The sequence below is a fragment of the Agelaius tricolor genome, unplaced genomic scaffold (assembly GCF_023055355.1).
Source record: "Agelaius tricolor isolate 1412-34295 unplaced genomic scaffold, bAgeTri1.0.p SCAF_13, whole genome shotgun sequence".
Taxonomy (NCBI): Eukaryota; Metazoa; Chordata; class Aves; order Passeriformes; family Icteridae; genus Agelaius; species Agelaius tricolor.
Genome location: NW_027269273.1, coordinates 6,303,410 through 6,326,680, shown reverse-complemented (window position 1 = coordinate 6,326,680; position 23,271 = coordinate 6,303,410). Strand labels below are relative to the sequence as shown.

The 23,271-nt window shown below is 45.1% G+C and overlaps 1 protein-coding gene across 3 annotated transcripts in view; it reads left to right on the top strand.

Annotated features, from left to right (window-relative positions):
- The window catches only part of PCDH15 (protocadherin related 15), a 642,625-nt gene that overhangs the window by 277,382 nt on the left and 341,972 nt on the right, over nt 1–23,271 (top strand). For all 3 annotated transcript variants that reach the window (XM_071438580.1, XM_071438579.1, XM_071438578.1), the window contains exon 5: nt 3,258–3,318. The gene's annotated coding sequence lies outside the window, so the exon portion shown is untranslated. The remainder of the gene's footprint in view (nt 1–3,257; nt 3,319–23,271) is intronic.

Below are 23,271 nucleotides of genomic sequence, written 5' to 3'. Positions count from 1 at the left end.
GAGTCACCATCCCTGGATGTGTTAAAACCAGCCTGGATGTGGCACTGGGTGCCAGGGTTTAGCTGAGGGGTTGGGACTGGGTTGGACTCAATGATCTTGGAGGTCTCTTCCAACCCAGTGATTCTGTGATTCTGTGACTCTGTTGAGGTTCCAAGCCCCTGGTGCTTGCCCTGAACCCCTGATTTTGTCTTTTATGAGGCAAAGCTGAGGGAGCTGGGGCTGCTCAGCCTGGAGAGGAGCCCCAGCTGAGAGGGGCCCTCAGGCCTGGCTGGCCCTGGCTGCAGGGAGGGGCAGAGCAGGGCCCAGGCTCTGCTCCGGGGCCCAGCAATGGCCCCAGAGCCACGGGCAGGGCCTGAGCCCAGCAATTGCCCTGCACAGGAGGCACAACTTCTGCCCTGGGCACTGCCCAGCCCTGAGCACATTGCCCACACAGCCTGGGGGCTCTCCTCCCTGGGGCTGGGCCACAGCTGGCTGCACACAATGCTGTGCCCTGGCCTCTGGCATGGCCCTGCTGGAGCAGGGAGGGGACACCAGGTGCCCACTGAGCCCCTGCAGCCTCAGCCAGTCTGTGACAAACACACCCAAAGCAGCACCAAGCACAGGCACCGAAATGGGGCTGAGAATTAAGTCAGCTGATGCTGCCCAAAAGCACAGCTGAAGCAGGAGGTGGGTGGACACCACCAGGCCTTGTTTGGATAATTTGAGGTACTCCTGGTGCTTCTTCCCTGCAGAGGACTTTGCCATGTACCCAGACAATTTCAAACATGGGGATTTTGCTTTTACCTGTAAATTGTAGTGTAGGAAGACAGAAGTTCATTTTGCTCCAATTAAAGTGGGAGAACGGCAGTGTTGATGGTGGGGATTGAAGCTTTCCCCTGTTCCCATTAAGTTAGCTTGGATATTCCAGGTTTTTTATTTCTATTTTTAATGAGCTATTATAATGAGCTAAAACAAATGGCAATGCGCTCCAGGAGCTTTGCAGTGTACTTGCTAATGGGAGAATGAAAATATATTTGGAATTGTTTGTAGAAGTCTTTGGATTAAATGTGTTTATTTTTGAGTGACTTACCTCCCTGTCTGAATATTAACAGTACGTTCACAAAACCCTGTCTCATTTGCCAATGGCCTAAGGAGCCAAATGATTTCCTGCTGGTGAGCAATTTTGTTGCTAGAGTATTGATTTTACCAAGTTTTCTACATAACCATATGGTCAAGAAATTTGGAGTTGAGAGGCCATGAAATGGGACAAATACCTCTGAGGTGTCAGGGTTTGTTCTTTGCTGTTTTTAACCCCTTCTTTCATTAAAATAATTATTTTTATGAGGAGGTAGAAATGATGAATCATAGCAAATACTCACATTTACTAGGGGAGACCTTCCCTTCTCCTCAAATATTGCTTTCACAAGGTCACATCCAGAGCAGGAGTGTCCAGAAGGGATCAGGCAGGGGAAGCAAAGCCTGAGAGCTCCCAGTGCCCTCAGCTGCAGCACCTCCACTGAGAATGTTTTGTGCAGCCTGGATTTGGGGCTTTGAACAAACTGGAATTTTTGTGTGAGACCTGTCTTTTTATATTGACTCTGAAAGGAATGAGGGACTTGTCTTTACAAACAAACTGTGGGTCTGCTGGTGAATAAAGCTAGATACTGAGAGATAAAAGAAACAGTGGGAAGGATTCCACTGATTGATAAATGGGATGAGAGATGTGTCTTTACAAACTGTAGGTCTGCTGATAAATAAAATTGGATTCTAGGAGATGAAAGAAGCTATGAGAAGAACCATAAATTCCATAAAGAATTCCACTGAATGACACAAGGGAAAGACAAAGGGGGAGTTATACATTATAAAGGGGTCTTAGATATTAGATTTTTCAGGGAATCTGTACCTCTCAAGTACCTCAGCCAAGAGGGAAAGAGAGAGGGACATGCAGCCAGGAAATTAGGATAAAAAGGAGGCTGTGTCCTCCAAAAATTTGAGAGACCCAAGGTGAAATGCCCCATGGCCTCTCCCTTTATTCAGATAAATTTCAGGACTCCTTTGTCTCCTTTTTGGACATAAACCTCTGGTGTTTGTGGATTAATTTTCCTGACAAGTCCTTTGGTTAAAATGACAACCTCTGTCACAGAGTGCTGGAGAGATGTTCAGCACTGCATTTGGATCCCTCCCAGAGGAGCAAACCACAAGTAAATGGTTTCTTTAAAGAATCCAGCTTCTGTTCATTCATATTCAATTCCATGGTCATTTTCCTGTGGTAGAGACAGGAAAATTAGGGTTATCTCAGCTGCTGGGCTGGCTGCTTGTAGAGCAGGCTTTAATTCTGTCTGGGTTTAGCTGGAGCCTCTCTAACTGGCCCAGGGAGCCCCTGGCTCACCCCTGAGCAGGAGATTTGAGATCATGTACCTGAGGACTCATTTTTCATCATGGAAAGATCCAACCTCTCACTGTGGTTGGGAGAATTTGCCAAGCAGCTGGACTTGGCTGTGCTCTGGTTGGAGAGCACTTAGGTGTGACTGAGATTCTGGAATAAAGGCTGCATGGGAAGAGAGGAACATCCTCCTGACAGATGGGAGCATGATGCTGCCAGGCTGGGGGTGCAGTGTGTGACCTGGTCTGTGTGAGAGAGGAAAAGCACCACTGGCACTGCTTTTTCTCCCAAAACCAGGAGTTCCCTCTTTTGTGCTGTGGGCTGGCACTCAGCAGGTGGATGTGGGTGTGGATATTCCACCCACTTCCATTGCTGATCAAGTCAGAACAATATTTCTGACCTCCCCAGTGCCATTTCCATCCAAAGGTGCTACTCCAAGACCTTGCCACCTATCTGTTTTTGGTTTTTTGTTGTCTTTTTGAATCATGATATCAGAGAACCACTAATGTTGGAAAAGACTTCCAGGATCATCCAGTCCAACCTTGGACTGATTCATGTCCGTGATCCATTCTTAGTGCTCTTTCTTGCTCACACCTGCCTTTTATTTTCATGTTAGACTTTTTTCCTCTTTTTTTTTTTTTTTAACATTTCTTTCTCCTTTCTGGAGGAGTGCCATCACTAAAAACAGATTTCTCCCAGAAGAAAGATTCCTCCAGTCTCTGCAAACCCCCTCCAAAATGAATCCCAAAATGAGTCCCAAAATGAGTCCCCACATTATACAGAGAGCTGCATGTCAGATGATAGCAGAGATCTGTAGAACAGATGAGAAGGAAATGATTTTGTTTCATTCCATTCTGAGCATGAATAGCATTGTCCCAATTTTTCATTCCTACAGGCTTTCACTCTGGGACTCTTCAGCAACTCTGCCAGAGTATGAGGAAGGCTCAGAAGTCCATGTGAGTGTTTACCTTCACAAACGCGGGTTACAAAAGCAGCCATTAGCTCGCCATCCCTTTTTAAATCCGAGGGAAGCGATACAATAGGGAACACTGATGGCAAAGAGAGAAAAACCATGGCAGGGGGAGGAAAAAACTAAAAACATCAGAAAGGAGATGAAAAAGCGCAGCAGGTAAGAGTGAATTGTCAGTGTCTGACTCCTCGGGAGCAGGAGCAATTTATAAGGCGGTGACTCAGCCGGAGTCTGGAAGGAGGAGAGCGCAGCGCTGCCTCCCGGCTTTGATCCCTGCATCCCGGAGGGCTGGGATGCAGCAGGGGCCGCTGAGTCACCGCGGCGCCGGGCACATCCCAGTTCTGCACCCCAGCAGCTCCACACCGCCGGGCCTCTCCCTATTTACCCCTGGCATCACCTAACACACACATTTTCCAGCCCTGTTTCGCTGCCTTCTCGGTGGTTTTGCAGGTCTAAGCTGCATTCCAGAGATAAACGGGGCATTAAGGGAGGTGTGGAGAGCTCTGCCTGTGGTAATTGCAGAGCCAGTTTTGGAATCGCACGAGGCTTACAAAGCTGGGAGAAGTTCCTACAGCAGGGCTGAAATGAGGTGATCATAAGCAGCCGTGCTGTATTGATTAATGCTCTCATGAGCAAGATAAGGCCAAGGATCCTGTACCTGCTGTACTGCTTTTATCTGCTGTGCCTAATTGGAGTTTTACCCTGGATTTTACGTATTCCATCAGTAATGAGTTAATTGTATATGCCAAATGGATAATGAAGTTATTAGCAGTGTGCCTGAAAACCACAGAGGAATTATCCAGGAGGCTGCTTTCTGCTCTGGGTCCTGGCTGGTTTGATGTTCAATTGATATTAATTTGAACACTGATGTCACTCTGTTGTATATTGTGTAAACACCCAGCTTTGCTCAGCTGTATTTTCACTGTTCCTTGGTTTAATGTGGCTTTCTGAGGAGGAAGGGGAAGCCTTGCTTGCCCATGAGGACCATGGCAGTGGAAGGGCCAGCTACACATTTTAGCTTAGGTACAAGATTCCTGTTGGGAGGGGAAAAAAAAAAAAAGGGTGAATCTCAAGGGTAGAGCTCTGCTGTAAAGCCTGTCAGTGCAATCTGCCAGAGAGCCTGGGATTTGGGCTTGGAAAAATCCCATTGCAGTAATCCATTAATCCATGGAATTACCTGTAAGCTTTTCAATATGAGGAAGTCCTTCCATGAGATGCCTTTTTCTTTATTTTTTTTTAAATTTGTATTTAACATTTATGGTTCCTCCTGGTGCTTGATTTTCTTTTATCCACTGCCCTCTACAGGTCTCATGGATAGAGTTAGAGTGAGGGAGATGAGGTTGCAGCAGTGGCTGGCTCTGGCTTTATAAGAACTGCAGAGATGCTCTCAGAGCTGTTTTCCACACTCTCTGGGAAGGGAAAAAACATTTACAGTGAGAGAAGTTCGGGTTTTAGTACAGTGATGGGAAATTCCAGCTTTTATGGGTACAAAAGCAGGATACAGCATTCCTTCCTAAAAGCCTCCCTGCTTTATTCCAGGTGATAAAAGCTATGCCACAACACTATCAGTGCATCAAATGTTTATCTGTTTATCCCTTCTTAGTGTACTCCTGTTAAAAACCATTTCCAGGGAGAGATCATCCTTGAGAAATGCTGCTGAACCTAAAAGTCTTGCTCTGAGTAAAAGGAGGGGTGAATTCCAGGCTCCTTGTGGTTCCCATCTCCTCACTGGGCTCTGGGGGCCTTTCCTTCTCCTGGAGACTGAGAAAAACTGGTTTTCCATGGATTTTCCTTACATTTAGTGCACAGGAAGTGAAACTGCAGCATGTTCCCTCATAGGGATGTTTGGGAATTGCTCTATTCTATCTTGGCTGCAGCTTTCCTGAAGTGATTTGCATCTTAATAGCTTTGATGCTGCTATCAAAGGATTTTGGGGGAAGGACAAAAAGGCAGCAGCGTGGAATGATTATGTGAACCTCTCTTCCCAGAGAAACTCGGCAGAAAATAGAAATATTGGCTTTAAATCATGCCAAGGCTTCAGTTCAGGCTTTGCTGTGCCCGCTGGTGCTTGGCGTCACTCTGAGAAATGGATATGAATTCAGATTTAGCTCCTTAGTGGGCACCACTCAGCAGAACTGCTGCCATCCCAGGGCTTGGGCAGTCAGGCCAAAGGCAATGTGTTGGTGTTGAGTTAGGAGAGCTATCCCAAACTTCTCTGGGCACCCTTCTGTGAGGTGTTTTCAAGATGTTGTGGTTTATCTTTGAAGTTAAATCCAAGCTGGCTGGAGCACAGGGGCTTCTCCTGAGCCAGTACCAGTGAGGAGCCCCCTGGAGGAATTTTTGGATGGACTAAAGTGTGGTGTAGGTGGGAGCAGTTCCTGCTGGGGATCCCACTGTCTGCAGCCTGGGGCTGGAGTGGCTGCTGGAACAGCCACACCATTCCTGGATTTGGTGGTTCCATCCTCCAGGAATAGTTTCCATGCTCCCAAAGCTCCCTGCAGTGCAGAGCAGTGTGCAGGGGACAACAAGGACAGTCCTTCAGAAGTGACCTGAACTGGAGCACTCTCCCATATCAGTGTCTCCATCCTCACCAGGAGAACAGGATTAATCCCAGATCTCTGGTGCACTAATTAGGGAGCCTCTGTAGATTTATATATCATCCTTATCTCTGATTTGTCTCTCCCATGCACACCCTTTAATTTATTCTCCCTGTTCAATAGATAGAATTATAGATAATTTTAAAGGCTCTGTGGTTAGAGCTTTGGTTGAATTGTATCTCAGCACTGGGGCATTCCTCCCCAAAGTGGATTTGTTCCTAAATCGTTCTCCCTATAGGACTCTCCCTAAAGTTCCTGCAGCTGTGCAGTGATACAAGAAAGGGCTCAGAGGTAACCAGAGCTGGCTCTGCTCACCATGGAACCCAGAATTTGTCATCTGGATTTGAAACTTAGCTGGGCATCATGGAGGGGGAAAAGGAATTTTCATTGCTCTGCAGCTTTGCATTCTTCTTAATTTCCCAGTTGATTGAGGATTTGGGGTATCACAGAAGAATTTGTCTGGTATCAAAATCTTGAAGCACAAATAAGCCACTGCAAGTTGTCACTTAGAGCAAAATGTTCTATTATGGTGAGGTCTGTGAGATTTAAACAGAAAGGAGGGTGGAAACATTGGCCACTTTGCAGGAGTTGTGAGCACAGAAATGAGGGTAAGGAAAGGGTAAAATACCCAGGGAGAATCAATCCAAATAACCTCAGGTCCCAGTAGGACAGAAAAGGCCAAGTGGGTACATTTAGGATGCAGGCAGGTACAGGACAGAGGTCTGTGCTCATGAGTTACAGACCCTCTGAGAGAATGGGAAAAGAATGTTCCTTCCTTGGACTCCAGGAGGAATTTCTCCATGGAAAAGGTGCTCAGGCCTTGGCAGGGAGGTTTGGAGTGTCCATCCCTGGAGGTGTCCAAGGAGGTGGCACTCAGTGCTCTGGGCTGGGGACAAAGTGGGCACTGGGCACAGCTGGCACTCCATGGGCTGGCAGGGATTTTCCAAGATGAAGGATTCTATAATTCCATGATTCTTTTCTCTGGTATTTTCCCAGACAGCAGCTCTTGTCCTCAGCAACTGCTGTTGGAAGCTCCTGACTGGCTCTGTCCTCTCCTTGGCTGCTCCTCTGCCTGTCCCTGTGCACTGGGATGTGCCAGAGATGATCAGCTCTGAAATTCTGGTGGTGCTTTACATTGGCCTCAAGCCCAGTTTGTATTCCTGGGCTTCCCACTGGCTCTTGGGATTGCACTGCCTTCACCCAGATTGTGACCATCCCAATATCTGGGGAGAAAAGTCCGGGGGTTTTATTGCTGCTCTAACAGAGCCAAGTTTTCTGAGGGCAGATGTTGAGAGGTTGATAATTTAGGTGTCAGCATCAGCCTGCAAGGCTCTGCCAAGAACACATCAGCTTTAAGCCAGAGAAGGACAAAATGTGTAGAATCTGTTAATTGCAGGCTGTTGGATTTTTTGGATCAGAACTGACTTTTACAGGGAAGAGAGTCGGGTCTAATTTTGCTCTCGTTTTCCCCAGGTAATTGTGTCAGTCAGGATACACCTCCCACAAATACATTGCTCTTTCCATTAATTCTGCCCACAGATGGCTTTGCTGTGTAACTCCCTCCCTGCACGCCTTTATGTGGTGACAGGCTGGTATAAATCCTAATGTTCTCCTTCTAAGATACAACAGAGGTGGATTAAAAGCAGTTCCTCTTGGCTGAGCATTCAGCTCATGGAATTCTTCTGCCTTCACATGAGTAGAAGGTACCCAGAAACACAGAAAAGGACATTGCTGCCCACCCAGACAGGCACTAACAGATCCCTCAGGATGCTGTCAAGTGTCTACACCTTCATTTATCACTTCCTTGACATACCCTTGAACAGGATTTACAACTAGCAGAGCCCTAGGTTCACATAAATGTATTTATGAAATAAAATGCAGCAGGGAAATACAGTTCTCCTTAATTCCTGATCCCTTGGCACTGTGATTGCTTCCTGAGCCTCTGTTCAGGATGAAAACAGAGAGCTGCCCAGCTCCAGCAGTGCCTGGCTCACTTGGCCATTGCTGCATAATTTTGTTTGGGTATGTAATTGCTGCTTAAGGCAGTAATTAATTCAAAAATATGCAATTTGCCACATCTCAGCTGAGGCTATTCAGGCTGGGGAGCAGAGGATCTGGAGAGGAGGAATAGGATCTGGGCTGGGTGGGAAAGATGGCTACAGGGACATCGGCTTGGGCTCTCTGTTCTCAGCAGCACAGCCAGAAAGAAAAACCTCCCAGCCTGGAGCTGACCCATGATGGGCTCAGATCTGAATCACCTCTTTCTCTTTCATCACCATTTGAAAGCTCTGTGATCTCTGCTTAAAAAGGCTCCTGAGTTGTTTACCTTGATGGAGACCAAGATAGTCCTCAGGCTACTCCAACCACTCAGGTACCCTCAGAGCCCAGTGTTGGCTGAATTGATTTGTCTGGAATCAAATAGAATTTGTAGTTTTGGGGTTTGTTTTTTTTTTTTTTGTTTTTGTTTTGGTGGTTTTTTTTAATCTAATGGGAGCAGAATTCTGGCCTGGTTGATTTTCTCCAAAATTAGCTGTTCTGCTCCCTGGTTTAATCTCTCCTTCACATGGCTCCCATGAAGGCAGCACTAGCACTCCCTGGTGTCTCTTCCCCCCAGATCAGAACCATGGCTGTGATTCCCAAAGGAAATTGCCCCTCTGCACTTGCAGCAGTGGAAACTTAAGGTCACAAACAATTGAGGGATTTCCAGACTGGAATGGAGTATTTCCTGGAATTTGGGAATCTCAAAATGTTCTCTCCTTTGGGAACAATTATATTAAAGGCAACCAAAAGAAACTATTATTAAGTAGGGATTGATGTAACTCAGCCAAACCAATTCTTGTGGGCAGATCTTTTCCTTTTGTCCTGGATTTCCCTGGGGGACATCCCTAAAACCCAGTGGAAGAACCTCCACATACTCCAAGGGAAATAACCTGCTGTTTGAAAGGGAGAATGGAATTTACTACCAGTCCTGTATCTCCAGGTCAGTTTAGCAGCTTCTGTGCCAAGTCCTGGCCTCACTCTCAGGCTGTTAAGTCAGGTTTAGTCACCAGACTGGATTTGGCACAATTCACACCAAACCAGCACATGGCCCCCACTGGCAGCTTGCAAATAGAACATTGTGCCAGTTCCTTGACCACATTGCAAGGGCAGAAATGAGTCTCCTGCCCCACTGGCCATGGCCCAGCTGTCTCCAGAGCCCCTGGAGCTGTTGGACACCTGCACCCAGCAGAGCCCAGGCCAGCACAGCACCAAGAGCTGCTTTCTGCAGAGGCCCTGTGCTCATCAGCAAGGTGACATTCCAGCTCCTGTGGAGCTCAGAAATAATTCCAGCTGGATTTTGGCCAGGCTGGGGACTGCACAGAGACTTGTGCCTTGCTCCTATTCCTTGTTCCAGCAGCAGATCTGGAGGAGTTGGGCAGGAAATGAAGGACAGTGGGATGAAATGGTCGAGGTGGTCTTGGATTATTTCATCTCTAGGATGAAAATGCCACAGATGTTCCAAGATCCATAATTTACTTGGGCAATTCATTCTGCAACCCTTTTTTTCGGGTTCAGGCCAACATTAGATGGGGAAGTGCTGAAATCCCAGGCTGTGCTTAGCTCAGGAGCTCTGCATTTCAGTTTGGGGTTGGATATTATTTATTTGGCTGTGAGGTGGAGCAGGTAGCTCAGGAGGGACACAGGCACCTGCTGCTGTCCCTTGATTTGGAAGTGCCAGGGTGACCTACCCCAAGAAGATCACCTGGATACACATTGATAACTCCAGGTCATCCCCAGGGGGCAACATAACCTTGGAAGTGTGATTTGGCAGAAATTGGTGCTCTCCACTAATAAGTTGGGTTGGTTTTTTAATGTTCTAGGAACAACCCAGAGCATTCAGAAATTCTGGCATGCAGTTTCTAGGTATAAATCAGACATAATCATTTCCTTACATGACCTGAGAGAGATTCTGAGCAACCATTCTTTTTTAAATGGTATTGAAATGAAAGATGTTGTCAGTGACACTCTCTGGGTGCTGGAGTGGCAGAGAACTGGGCTGAAAAGGCCAAATGTTTCTCCAGCACTGTTCTGCTGCTGCTGGAAGGGACCTTAAAACCCATCCCATTCCCACCCCTGCCATGGCCAGGGACACCTTCCATTATCCCAGGCTGCTCCAAGCCCCATCCAACCTGACCTGGAACACTTTCAGGGCTGGGGAACCCTCATGTCTCTGGGAAAGTTTCCCAACCTTCCCCAGTTTCCCAGTAACACAAAGAGAATTCTGCACTCAGCCTTCCAGGCTCTGAGGGAAATTCAGGAAATTTTTCTTGATATTGCAGAAGTGTAGCAGGAAAATCAGACTGTCCCAGAGGCTTCTGATGTTGGGGAACCAAGAGCCCTGAGGCCCTGCTGGAAATGCCCCCAGGGTGGCCAGGGAGGTGAGCTGGACTGGAGGATGTCACTTGCAGAGGAGCCATAGCAGGAACAGAGAGTGAAGGCTCACCCAGCTAGGACAGGGCAGACAAGAGGACAGATTGTTGGGATCAGAAGAAGAGTAAAGTGGAATTAAGGCTCTGTCTGAGTGGAAATGAGAGGAGTGAGTGCATCTCTGCCTCGTTCTGCAGGAACAGATGGCTGGGGGTGTGTGCAGCCCAGGGTGACTAACAGGGGACACTGAGATGTCTCCCCTGTCCAGAATGGGGCTCCCCCAGCATTGCCTCACATCCAGATAATTCCAAAAGTGTGACCAAATGGGCATGGACAGGATGGACAATGGACAGAAACAGGGACTGGAAGGGGAGCACTTGCAGCCTGAGTTCATCCCAGGTCTGTCCTGCCTGTGGTTCTTCTGCAGCCAAGATCCTCCAGCTCACCTCCCTGCCCAGCCCTGGGTACACTTCCAGCAGCACATCAGGGCTGGTTTTTGTCCCCAGAATCTTTCCAGGGCTGTTGCTACCCCGAAATCTTTCCACAGAAGCCTCTGGGGTAGTCCATTTGACTTTCCTGTTACACTTCTGCAATATCAAGAATAATATTCTCCCCAGCCTGAAGTGTCTTTGAATTTCCCTCAGAGCCTGGAAGGCTGAGTGCAGAATTCTTTGTGTTGCTGGGAAACTGGGGAAAATTGAGAGCCTCACCCAGAGAGGTGTGAATTCCCAAACCCTGCAAGTATTCCAGGCCAGGTTGGACAGGGCTTGGAGCAGCCTGGGACAGTGGAAGGTGACCCTGCCCATGGCAGGGGTGGCACTGGGTGGGATTGAAGGTCTCTTCCAACCCTAATCACTTTGGGATTCTGTGATTCTATGAAGAGAAGGTGTTCAGGGAATTGGAATAGTAAAAGGCTTTTCCTGCATTTGGTTTTGCTGTCCAAGAGGAACGGTGCTGAAATGAACACAGCACAGTTTGCTGCAAATTGAGGGACAGGGACCAAGGCACAGGACACTTTTTCTCTGTCCCTTGCTGTGTGATTTGGCAGCTGAAGCACAAAATATTCCTTCACTGGCATCTTTTGTCCCCCCCCTCTGAGTTTTGGAATCTTGAGTTTAAGCAAAGAAATAGCAATGAGAGGTTTTTCAAGAAGAAGCTTGAAAAACCAATGGATGAAATTCAGATCTCTGTGGAGGTTATCACCCTTCCCATTTTATTTTGTGGTGCTGCTTAGATTTTATAAACTCAGTGTGAATAAACAGGAGAGTCTCTGCAGGTGGATGAGCCAGGGAAGATGGGATTAGGGATAAAAGAGCTGAGCCAGCTCGCTGTTCCCTGCCCCTTTTGCCACCTCTTGTTCTCCAGCACTCCTGTGGAGTCCTGCCATTATAGCTATCCCAACTTTTTATTTCTCCAGCCAAGTCAAAGAATTTCAACCTGAATATACTTGGAAGTGAATCTTAAAGGAGTCTTAAAGACTCCTTTAGAGTCTTTAAGATTTAGATTTTGCAGGCAGAAGGATCTGAAAGAAGTTGAAGTGTCATTGGCTTAGTCTGTCATCAAATCAGAGTCTGGGAGGTTTTCTTTGGATGAAGCTGGAAAAGCCATGGCTGTGAGGGGGGATCAAAGGCAGCAGCATGAGCAGGGGACTTTGGCTGTTGGCTTCATGTTTACTGCTGTGTTTGGGCTGTTGGATATGTTTAGCTGCTTTAATTACCAGGATAAACAAAGCCATGGGATAATGAACCCATCCTTAGATGCTGATTAAGGAATAATCTTTGTCAGAATTTTCAGTGCAACGAGGCAGTGGCATTGTGACATTCTAAGTGGTCTGTGCAGCATTTGAAAAAATCTTTCTAGAACAGGACTGGGAGGTGGCATCAGACACCAACCCTGGGATGGGGCCAGCTGCTTGAGCAGAGAATTGATTTTAAACCATGGAATTCTGGAATGGTTGGGGTTGAAAGGGATTTCAAAGCCCATCCCATTCCACCCCTGCCATGGCAGGGGCACCTCCCACTGTCCCAGGCTGCTCCAAGCCCTGTCCAACCTGGCCTTGGCACTGCCAGGGATCCAGGGGCAGCCCCAGCTGCCAGGGCCTGCCCACCCTCCCAGGAAAGGATTTCTTCCCCATATCTCACCTAAATTTCCCCTCTTTCAGTTGGATCCCATTCCTCCTTGTCCTGTCCCAGCAGTTCCTCACGATGATTTAACTTTAAAAAACTTTGATCCCCATATTTTTTAACTTTAAAAAGTTAAATAATTTAATTAGTGCAGGAGATTGGAGGACTTGGCCAAAAAGAAAGAAAAATAAGAGAGCTTGTAGTAGATCTGCAAACAAATAGATGCATTCAGAACAGTCCTTGGAGTGAAACTTCTGCCTCCCTGAATTTAATAAAGAACTCAAAAAGCTGTGACTGTGGTGCTGTACTGCACAATTCACTGGCCAGAGAACTTAATATGTATTCAGTCTATTCATTTTTGCACCTGTGAGCCACCAAAGTGTGTGGTTTGTGACAGCTATGAAAGCACCTCTCCATTTCTCCCCAGGAGAACATTTGTCTCAGTAATTATTACAAGGCAGGCAGGAGTTTCAGAGGGCAACTTTCAATTTATTTCTTTTTTCTTAGTTGCTTTTCTGCATTGTTTGCATTCCTTTAAAACAAGGGGTGGTAGGGGGAAACTGCTGAATGCAGCAAAATCAGGTTATGAGAGATGTAGTAAAAGATTTTGTGCCTGTGGAATATTTTTTCCAAATATTTTTCTCGGGGTTAGATGGGATATGGGCTGTATTTTAACAAATGAAACAACCTTGTCTCCCCCAGCCCTCCCTGCTCTAAAAGCCTGGCTATTTTAATCCAACCAGTGGAAGTCACATAGGAAAATGAAAATAAAATAAAATTTAGTGGTTTCTCTTTTAGGTGTAGACATGGGGATTTCTCCCTAATCTCAGCTTTGAAGATTACCCTGGTGCCAGGAACCTTTCACAGTTAAATAATATTTCACTGCTTCCTTTTCCATTGTCTGACTCTTGCTGAGACCAAAGTTTGGGCCTGCACCAAGTGAGGTTCTTATTCTGAAGCTCAGTATGAATGAAAGAAGTGCCAAGAGTCAGAGCTACCAAACCCTTCCACTCAGAAAACCCAAGAGTGCCATCTTTGATATTTCATTTGATAAATAAAACCCAAGGCTTACCCACTGTCATGCTCAATGCAGCTCCAAAATTGCTCATAAACTCTTTTCTTTTGGTAAATAAGCCACTGCTGCTGATATTAGTTAATCTTGCCCATACAAAGTTGGCTTTTGGGTTTTTTTTTTTGGTTTTGTTTTTAAAGTTATGAAACAAGACATCAAAGGGGCACGAATCAGAGTTTTCCTTCCTTGAAAAATAAATACCAAATTTCTCTTTGAAGTGGAATCAAAGCCAGGGAGTCTGCAGCTGATTTGAGAACCAAGACAGGTATCCTGTGAGAGAGGCAAATCCCAGGTTTGGTGGTGACAGAGACATCTTTTTTTAAATACTTGTGTTTCTTGTGATTTTCCCCTGACTTGAGGCAGTTTTAGTCACCAAGAGTCTGCAGCTCGTGGATTTCTGTGTTTACATTGCAAAGGAAATGCAAGCAGAGCAAGGAAAGATTGGATCTGCTCTACCATATCATCTTTAAGACATAAAGGAAAAAATAATGTAAATAATAGAACCACAGGCTTCTAAAAGTACCTTGAGAAGTGTTTGAGTGACCCAGAAGCTTCCCCTTGGATTTGAAGGGAAAGGAGGCATCAGGAAAATCCATCTTATTTCACAGCTTGGGGCACTGGCAGCTTGGTGCTGGTTTGGTGAATGGAACTGAGCATTAATGAGTGATCAAAAATATGCAACACATCTGCATATAATTCTGAATACTGAAAAGTAGATTCATATTTCCTTGGGGGCTTCCCAAATCTTTGCCTTAGCAATGTTGTTTCATAGAATCACAGAGTCCCAGAATTATTTGGGTTGGAAAGGACCTTAAATCCCATCCAGTGCCACCCCTGCCATGGCAGGGGCACCTTCCACTGTCCCAGGCTGCTCCAGCCTGGCCTTGGGCACTGCCAGGGATCCAGGGGCAGCCCCAGCTGCTCTGGGCACCCTGTGCCAGGGCCTGCCCACCCTGCCAGGGAACAATTCCTCATTCCCAATATCCCACCTGAATTTCTGGCCTTTCTGTTTGAAGCCCTCCCTCCTTGTCCTGGCCTTACAGCTCCTGATGAAAAATCCCTCTCTGGCTTCCCCCCTTTGAATATGGGCAGGATTTCTTTCAGGTACTGGAAGGAAATTTAATCCCAAGCTCTCCAGATGCAAAAGAGAAAGATAAACTGCTCTTTTTTTCCTGTTAGCTGTCATCCTTGAAACTGCACCAGCTTCCTGCTGCTTTATTGTCTGGTGGGGTTTATATTTCTTAGGGTTCTGGTGGGTTTTATGCTTCAATTTTTGCCTCAGATTCCCAAGTCCTCCCTCCTTTTAGCCCTAATTTTGGCTGTCAGTCGTTGAATGAAGATAAAATCTAACTGCAGGTTTTCTTGGATAATTGCAGTAATTTTTTTGGCTTGTTATGGCCATGTTTTGCCTTTCTTAGGGTTGAGAGTCATTGTCACCTCTTCTCTATCTCTTCCAAAAAGCAGAGATTTGATAAAACCCTTTCAGAAGTGGGATCCAGGCAGGGAGCAGCACTGTGGGATATGCAGCTTCCCCTCACCTCGCACTTCCCATCTTCCCATGTGTCCCTGATCTGTGACAACAGATAGAAAGAGGCAGCAATTAGTGGGAGTTGTGCCAAAAAAATGGGTGGATTTATGGCAGCAGAGCAAGTCAAGGAGAACCCCATAACCTCTATTCCCCCCCCAAGTGTATGTCTTGCTCCAGGGCTGGTTAGGGTGGGTAATTTCTATTTTAAAGGAAACAGACACAATTTTTAAAACACTTTTTCTATCTTATTTAAGTGCTATTTTATTTATTTGGAGTGAGATTTAAGTTCCTCTCCAACCAATTGATTTCTGATGTATGAATATTAATTTTGGAGAAAGACAAAAATACGAATGAGGCACAGACAGATGTCCCGACAAATGGGGAAAGTGTAGCAGAGAAAACAGGAAACAGTGGAAGGAAAAAATACATTCTGAAGCAGTTAATTAAAATCTGGCTCCAAGGCAGTAGCAGGGTGATGGATCACGATGATCAGCAGAGCAGATCCAACCTATGAATATTCATTGTGAGAGCTCTCTCCTGCTGATCTCTTGGCTCCAGAGAAGGTCAGGCCCTCCCTGCTTTTCTCCAGGAAATTGAGAAAACAGGTGTGGGTACAGGAGCTGGAGCAGGATTTGAGATGGAAAACATTTTATGATGAAAGGTGGCTGAGCTCTTGGACCAAGAACAGGCAGATGTTGCAGGGATAATGGGATGCAGCCTGGCACTGGCACAGCACAGGCTGAGTGTCCAGCTGCAGGATTGGAATGTAGCTGCCTTTTTGCTGGGCTTTAATTAACAAAACAGAGCAAAGTTAGGCACTAACAGAAGTTGTTTGCACTGACAAGGGGATGCTTTGGGAAGCAATGCTCACAACCACTGGAGAAAGGAGCCCAAGATGTGGAAATTTCAGAGTGGTGCCCTGCTGCTGAGACCTGCAGGGAGGGGACACAGGGGATATGGGACACTTGGGGACACAAAGCAGCTGTTAAAAGGCAGAAAGGGAGAGCTGGAATAGCAGTTCTCACTTCCCTGTGGATTCCCATGGGGGCTCATGCTCCTCAGAAGTTTGTTGGTGATGAGGGTTTGAGTTTTGCTGGGTGATGCCTGCTAGGCTTCAATCCACAAAAAGAAGATTCCCAGTCTCTGAGAGTTTAACTTCTCCAGGTTGGGAGTAGCAAAAAGATACAGAGGAGATAAGTGGACCATAACTGAACTAGATGGGGAATAATCTTTTAGGATAGGGATTGAAGGAGAAGTTTTTGGTCCTGGATGACTCTGTGAGGAAACACTGCATGCTGTGGTGTTCAGTGCAGGTCAAACAGTGAAGCACTGCCACCCTGAAATAACCTGAGGGTTATGATGGGTGTTTTTGTTCTAGCTAAAAATTATGGCTGTTTTATTATTATAAGTGTCATTTGATAGTCAAGAGAGTAAAATTAAAAATGGGAGCCATTGGGAACAGCACAGAATTTGAAATGGAAAGTGTAATGTCAGTCAGAGGTGCACGTGGTGCAGGTGGGTCACTCAAAGGGGGGACCGTGGTGCCCTGCTGAAGGTGGAGAGCTGGGACAACAGAGATGATCAGAGGGATGGAAGGGCTTACAAGGAATGACAGCAGAGGCTGGACAAGGGAAAAATGAACTCTGTATGACAGAAAAGAATAAAATCCTGAATATAGGAGGAGAGGGAGAGGTCATCCCTTCTACCTGTGCGTGGTTACTTTGCAGAGCTCCTTTTCTTTCAATCCACAAAAAGAAGATTCCCAGACTCTGAGAGTTTAACATCTCCAGGCTGGGAGTAGCAAGAAGATACAGGGGAGATAAATGGACATAAACATTCCCTCCCTGATCTGGGAAAAGATTGATAAGAGAAACAAAGAATGAGGATCAAATCAGCATTGAAGGTGAAGGGATCAATAACGAATAGGAAATAAAGTGCTAAGGACTGTGCAATGTAGAACCAATGAATGAGAATTTCTTTGTGGTTTTTATGTACAAATATGGGGAAAGTCTGGTAAAGAATGATGTGTGATGGAATAATTTCTACTGCACACCCTGGCTGTGTGGATGGGATGATTTCCATGGTGCATCCTGATTCTCTAACACTTAAAAGATGGTGTGGAGAGTTTCTCTTAATCCTGCAGTTTTGGTGACAGGGTCAAACTGGAGAGAAGCTGCTGGGGAGTGAGAAGTGGATTGATGAGAATTAGCTGCCTGCACTTGACATGTGGAGGTGACAAGGAATGGGCTAAGATGAGGAGCAGAGGCTCTGCTGATGTGTTTTGGGCATGAAAACCAATTAGCAGCATAGGTGAGGAGATGAGCTGGAGTCAGGGTGTGAAGGAAATACAGATAATCAGCTTGGGAGAGAGATCTTCACGTGTCACACTTGAGTCTGCAGGAGATGGGGATTAATGTGCTGCTCAGGTGGTGATTTGTGCTACTTGACTCCTTAAGGACATGTCTTTATGGAATTTTCTGTGCTTGTCATTTCTCACCTGCCTGGGCCACACGTCTGAGCTTTGGCTCTTCCAGCACTCTTATTAAGAAGCACCTCAGGTTGTTCTAGGAGCTATAGATGAGAATAGATGAGCAGCTTAATCAGGGAACTGGTTTTTATCAGCTTTATCACTGGGCTGGTGCATTCCCCCCACCCCACCCTTTTTCCATATAGTCTGGAAGTTCCTTCATTGGGTAGAGACCAACTGGCAGAGAACAGGACAAATCTATGCATCAAAATCGTCCACCACTTAATTAGTGAAGTGCATTTAATTAGTCCTAGAGACTAGCAAACAGAATAAAATTATCATAATATAAAAAATAGGCGTTTGCTGCTTTGATAAACTCCACCGGGAACGTGCAAAACAGCAAAATATTATTTTCATCAAATATCCAATAGCACAGGAGTATTCCTTGTTGGTTTTGAATCATTTCACTTTTATGTCTCCAACAGAACAATCCAGGTTTTGATGGGACCTTAATTTATAAGTACAATGAAAAAAAGACCAACTTTCTGAATAGTAGTAAAATGTGTCCTGGAGCTAAAAGTTTTCTAGCTAAATATTTGAGTTTCTTACAAAAAGTGGTGTAATCTTGGTTGAAATTTGAGTTAGCACTACTAGGAATGTTTAAATATGCACAGGACTCCTCACTCCTCTGGCCAGGGCTTCCCACGTCTTCTCTTGCTTTGCCTGGCCAAATTTGGGTTCCAGCTGATAGCAACAGTGGCTGTATCCTTGGCAGAGCTGTTGAGCAGGATTTATAGAGAGCAAGGCATTACTTGGCAGAATGAAAAAGGGAAAAATAAAAGGCAGATTTCTGGGGGAGGATGGCTCTGCTCAGGAGCTGTGTCAGTGACATCCATTCCAAACAAGTAAAAGCAGAAGAATTTTCAGGAGAAATGTCTGTATCAACAGCTACAAAACTATTTCTTATTACTTAGTCCTGGACTTTTTTGTGGGCTTAGAGATATTGAAAAGACAGAATTCTTTGCCTTTGCACATTCTAAGTATTTTAATTAATTTCTGAAGACTTATTTAATGATGCTGAGATTTGGCACCTGTGGATGGTGCTGATCATTTTGAATAAGGTACAAGATGGTTCTATTTTTCAATATTGTCTTGGACTAATTAATGCCTCATTTAAATTCTCAGGCAATGAAGCCCTGAGATTATTTTAGCTATTTCCCTTAATTGCCTTGGTATTGCAATTTGACTTTAATTTTATAATTTCAAAAAAAAAAAAAAAAGCTGTTAAACCTCTGTATCTAAAAAGTTTGTTAATATTAATTTTGCTTTATGAAAACAATTGAATGTGGAGTTTCTAAGTCACTGTTTCCAGGCATGGAGTTTTTTATCAGTTTGGGAGTGGAAATGAAGGATTGTGGATGGGTAAGACAGCAAAACATCTTTGCTTAGTGAGTTTGTGCTCATCAACAGCTACAAGAGGTTGTAGGCTACCAATTTCAGTAGGGATTTTGGAAATGTCCTGTAGTTGTACCTGTTACCCAATTTCTGTGGATAAATAGAAATGGGAACACACTGGAAATGGGAGATCCCAAGAACAAGAGGATCTTCTATATAAAACCTGCCCCTTGGTTGAGATTTTAGTCTTGTTTGCTTAAATTTGGTTGTGTGACTCTCAGGCACTGCCAGCAGGGTGAAAAGAAGCTTTAAATCCATGTTTATTTATTATTTGTGCTCATACACTGTCCATCAAAAACCAGGAACTGGTTTTTAAGGGAAGACATCCTGTAAATGCACAAAGGTTTCTTACACTCTGAAATTTAGTGAGCTCTTGACCTAAATGCAGGGTTTTTATGTTCTCCATGATGTTCTGGAATACAAACCTTAGGCTGGACAGTAAGAACTTGGAAAGGGTTTCCCATTAAAATCCCCTAAAACCAGGAATGCTGGTTTCCTTCCTGGCTGTCAGGAGCTGGAAAGGGCTGCCCAGGGAAGTGGTGGAGTCTCCACCCCTGGCAATGTTGTAAAGCCCTATGGATGTGTCACCTGGGGACATGGGTTAGTGGTGACCACAGTTGTGCTGGCTGACAGCTGGACTTGTCAATCTTAGAGGGCTTTTCCCACCTTAACCTTTATGGGGTTCCATTAACTGCATAAAAGGGAACAATTTTGTCTTTAAATGAGTTAGGACAACTCTCAATTCGAATACTTGCAGATGGCAGGGATACAGTTTGTCCTGTGGGGTGCTCTGGACATGCTGAGTATCAAAAGAGAAAGCAGAGAATCCAGAAGGAACCTTCCCTGGCTGGAAGCAGGGAATTGATGGTTGCTACAAATACAAGAGGGCTGCAGAGAGCTGAGGCTGTGTCCAAGAGAAGAAAATGGAAAAGAACAATATGTGGAAGATGAAACAGTAAGGTGCCAGGAGAACAATTTGAGCAGGGCAGGAGAATGAAGGAATTCTTTCACAAGCACACCAGGTGCAAAAATCTGGCTACAGAGTTTGGCAGATGACTAATAGAGACACAAAAGGAACAGCCAGAGGAAATAAGGCTGGAATAGGAAAGCAGGATGAATATTTTGCATCTGTATCACCACAGAGAAGTTGGAGCAGGATGCCAAGCTCCTGTTTGGAAGGTGAGTCCTTCCCTACAGCCACGCTGTGCTTCCTCGGAGCTGTCCCCAAGTATGAGGGCAAAGAAAGGCCTTTCCAAAAGCCCTGGCTGGGGATGCTGACCAAAGGCTCCCAGGGAAACTGAGCTGCCATGGGATGGAAATGAGGTGTCCCCATGGGGAGATGATGGATAAACGAGAGGAATTTGGCAGCTGTTGCCTCTGTCAAACACCTTCTGGGAAATCAGAAATCCTGTATCATTGATTGCTCTGCTGAGCACCACAGTTTGCTGCTCTTCACCTTCCAGCTGCCTTGGAGCTGAATCCCTGGGATTCTGCTTTCCAGCTAAGGCTCTTTTGGAATTTTCTCTCCTTTGCACACTTAACAATGAGTTCCCTCCAAGTTGTTTGTGAATCCAGCAGCACTGGGGGTTTTTACTGCTCACAAAGATGACACAAATTTAGCACTGCACAACCTGCTTGCCAGTTGTTCTTATGACTCTGTCACTGAGTCTTAAATACTTAGTGCAAAATGGGAAAAATATTGTGTGATCTGTTGCATGTAAGGAGAAAAAGCAGATTTTTAAAATTTACTTGCAGTGTAGCATTTGCTTTGGAATCCCTGGAAGCATTTTGAAAAGTGGAGTGATAGGCAGTGTAGCACAGCTGATATTTTTAAAGCATTGAGAAAATTTGGGGGAATTTTTTTATATTAAGTTCTACTTTATGCTAATTCTTGCATAGCTCTTGCCACAGAATCATGGAATGGTTTGTGTTGGAAGGGACCTTAAAGCCCATGCAGTGCCACCCTGTGCCATGGCAGGGACACCTTCCACCATCCCAAGCTGCTCCAAGCCCTGTCCAGCCTGGCCTTGGGCACTGCCAGGGATCCAGGGGCAGTCCCAGCTGCTCTGGGAAGCCTGTACATTCTGTGCTGTTATATGCACAGATGTGCAAGCACAGAGCTCTTTACCTCTCCTTAAACTCTCCGTGTGCCTTGAAACCCTTTGCCAGCTCCAGGGGGAAACGGCTGAACACTGGCACTGAGAGTCAGCCTTTTCCACACCTCCCATAAATCCCCATAAACTCCTTTTCTCATAATGAATGTAAAGCATAGCATAGGCCTCCAGATCTCCTGCTGCAGTAGGAATGGGAATATTTTCACCTGGAGGCCTGGGAGGGTGAGGCTGGCTGGGTTTTAGCCTCCCCTGTTAGCCCATGATGGAGGAGCCGGCGTCGTGCACCTCCGAGCACGATGCCAATTATTTTCCCTGGCAAGCTGTCACCTGGCAGGCTGGCTCTGCTTCTGCAATTTCCCCTGAAGTATCTGAGATTAAACCATGCACAAACAAGGCAGGCCATGATTTATTTGGAACGATTGGTTCAGGTGCTGGTTCTTGGGGGAAGGCTGCTGTAGGAGCTACATATTTAAATATGCAGAGGAAATTCTGGTTTGGGATGGAGTAAGTGTTCAAGTCAAATTGTTGTGTTATCTTGGCTTTTCTGTGCTGCCTAACTTCCCAGCTGATGCTTTCTGTATTTCCTGAGTATTCCTTGTCACCTCTGTAGTTTTCTAAGTTGCAAAAAATGTATTACAAAAAACTATTTGGATTTAACCCCCTGGCAGGAGATATTGTCTCCCAGGAATAACTGATACGAGCCATGGAAATGTTCTATTTCTAACTCAGTTCATTGAAAAGCTCATGCTTCTTTTCTGATCACTCTACAGTAATGTGGGACCCTCCCACTGCATTTGCTTTTATAAATATCTGTAAATACATTTTCCACCATCTGCTGCTTTAAGGTGAAGTTTTGATAAAAGGCTATGGAAGGAACTTGATTTACCAAGAGTGCATTCAGTGCTCACACCTTCATGGCAGGCTAATACACAGACAACTCCTGGTTCTCCTGCTCTTTGGAATTTCCCAATAATTTACTCCTGTGCTCTTAATTCCAGAAAGTTTAATTTCCCCCACTGGAAAACAAGGAATGATCCATGTTTATGTCTTGTGAAATGGTATTAACTTTGTTCTTGCTGAGGGAGGGAAGGAGAGGAAGAGGAGGAAATGCTCCTATGGTATTTTTCTCTGACCCTGATTTATTAATTTCCTTGACACACCGTGAGTTAATAATTTAAAGTAGGACTTGATCAGTGTGTGAGACCCATTTTTGCAGTTTATCTTGTCTTGTTCCAACATTTTTTTTTTTTGCATTTTGAATTATTTGCAATGCAGCCTCAGCTGCACAAATCCACCCAATACCACTCTGTTGTAATGGCTGTAGTAAGAAATGAGAACCAAGTTTCTTGTCCTGTAAATATATCTGCAGTTGGTTTAGATAGCAATAAACCATCAGTATTTAAAGTGTGGAATTGGGAAATGTGGCTGCAGCAGGAAAGGAGTGTGGAGACCATCAAAAGCATTGGACACAGATGAGTGTATTGCTGAATTTGGATATGGACATGAGGAAAGTTGAGACAGCTTGGAAAATGTAATGTTTTTATGCTTGTTCTTATATAAATCCTCCCTTTTGTGGGGTACCAGGGGCTCTTTAGAAATTATTTGTGGAAAAATAGTAATGATCCTTCCCCCTCAGGAGCTTTCAGCAATCTGAAACATTAAAAACTCAGAAGCAGTAAGATCCAGCCAGCCCTAGCCCAGATTCAAAGTTTAATTGTTGATGTTTGTCATTCACAATGTAATCTACAAGCAGCAGGCATTAGTATATTTAGAAAATCTGTTTTTCTGTCAAAAAAAAAGTATTTTAAAGTGAAAAGAATGCCTGACTGAAGGATTGCTTGTGGAAGAGTTCCTTATTTTCTCATTTGTCTTAATTTAATTAAGACAAATATCAAAGTAGGGAATTGGTAACCTCCTGGAAGAGAAGTGGAGAAAAAGTAAACCTAAATTAACATTGCATTGTTTTCTTGTCTCTTTAGAGAAGATCTCTTTAGATCTCAAAACACCTGCATTCATAGGGATTTCAAAATGCTTTGTCAATTAGTTGGGATGTGAATCACCCTTTCCCTAAATTAGTCAGGCTGCATAATGAATATGAGAGGAAAATCCAGCTGAAATCCCAGGTGTGCATGGAACCAGTTTATCTGAGGGACACAGGCTGAACTTTAAGCACCTA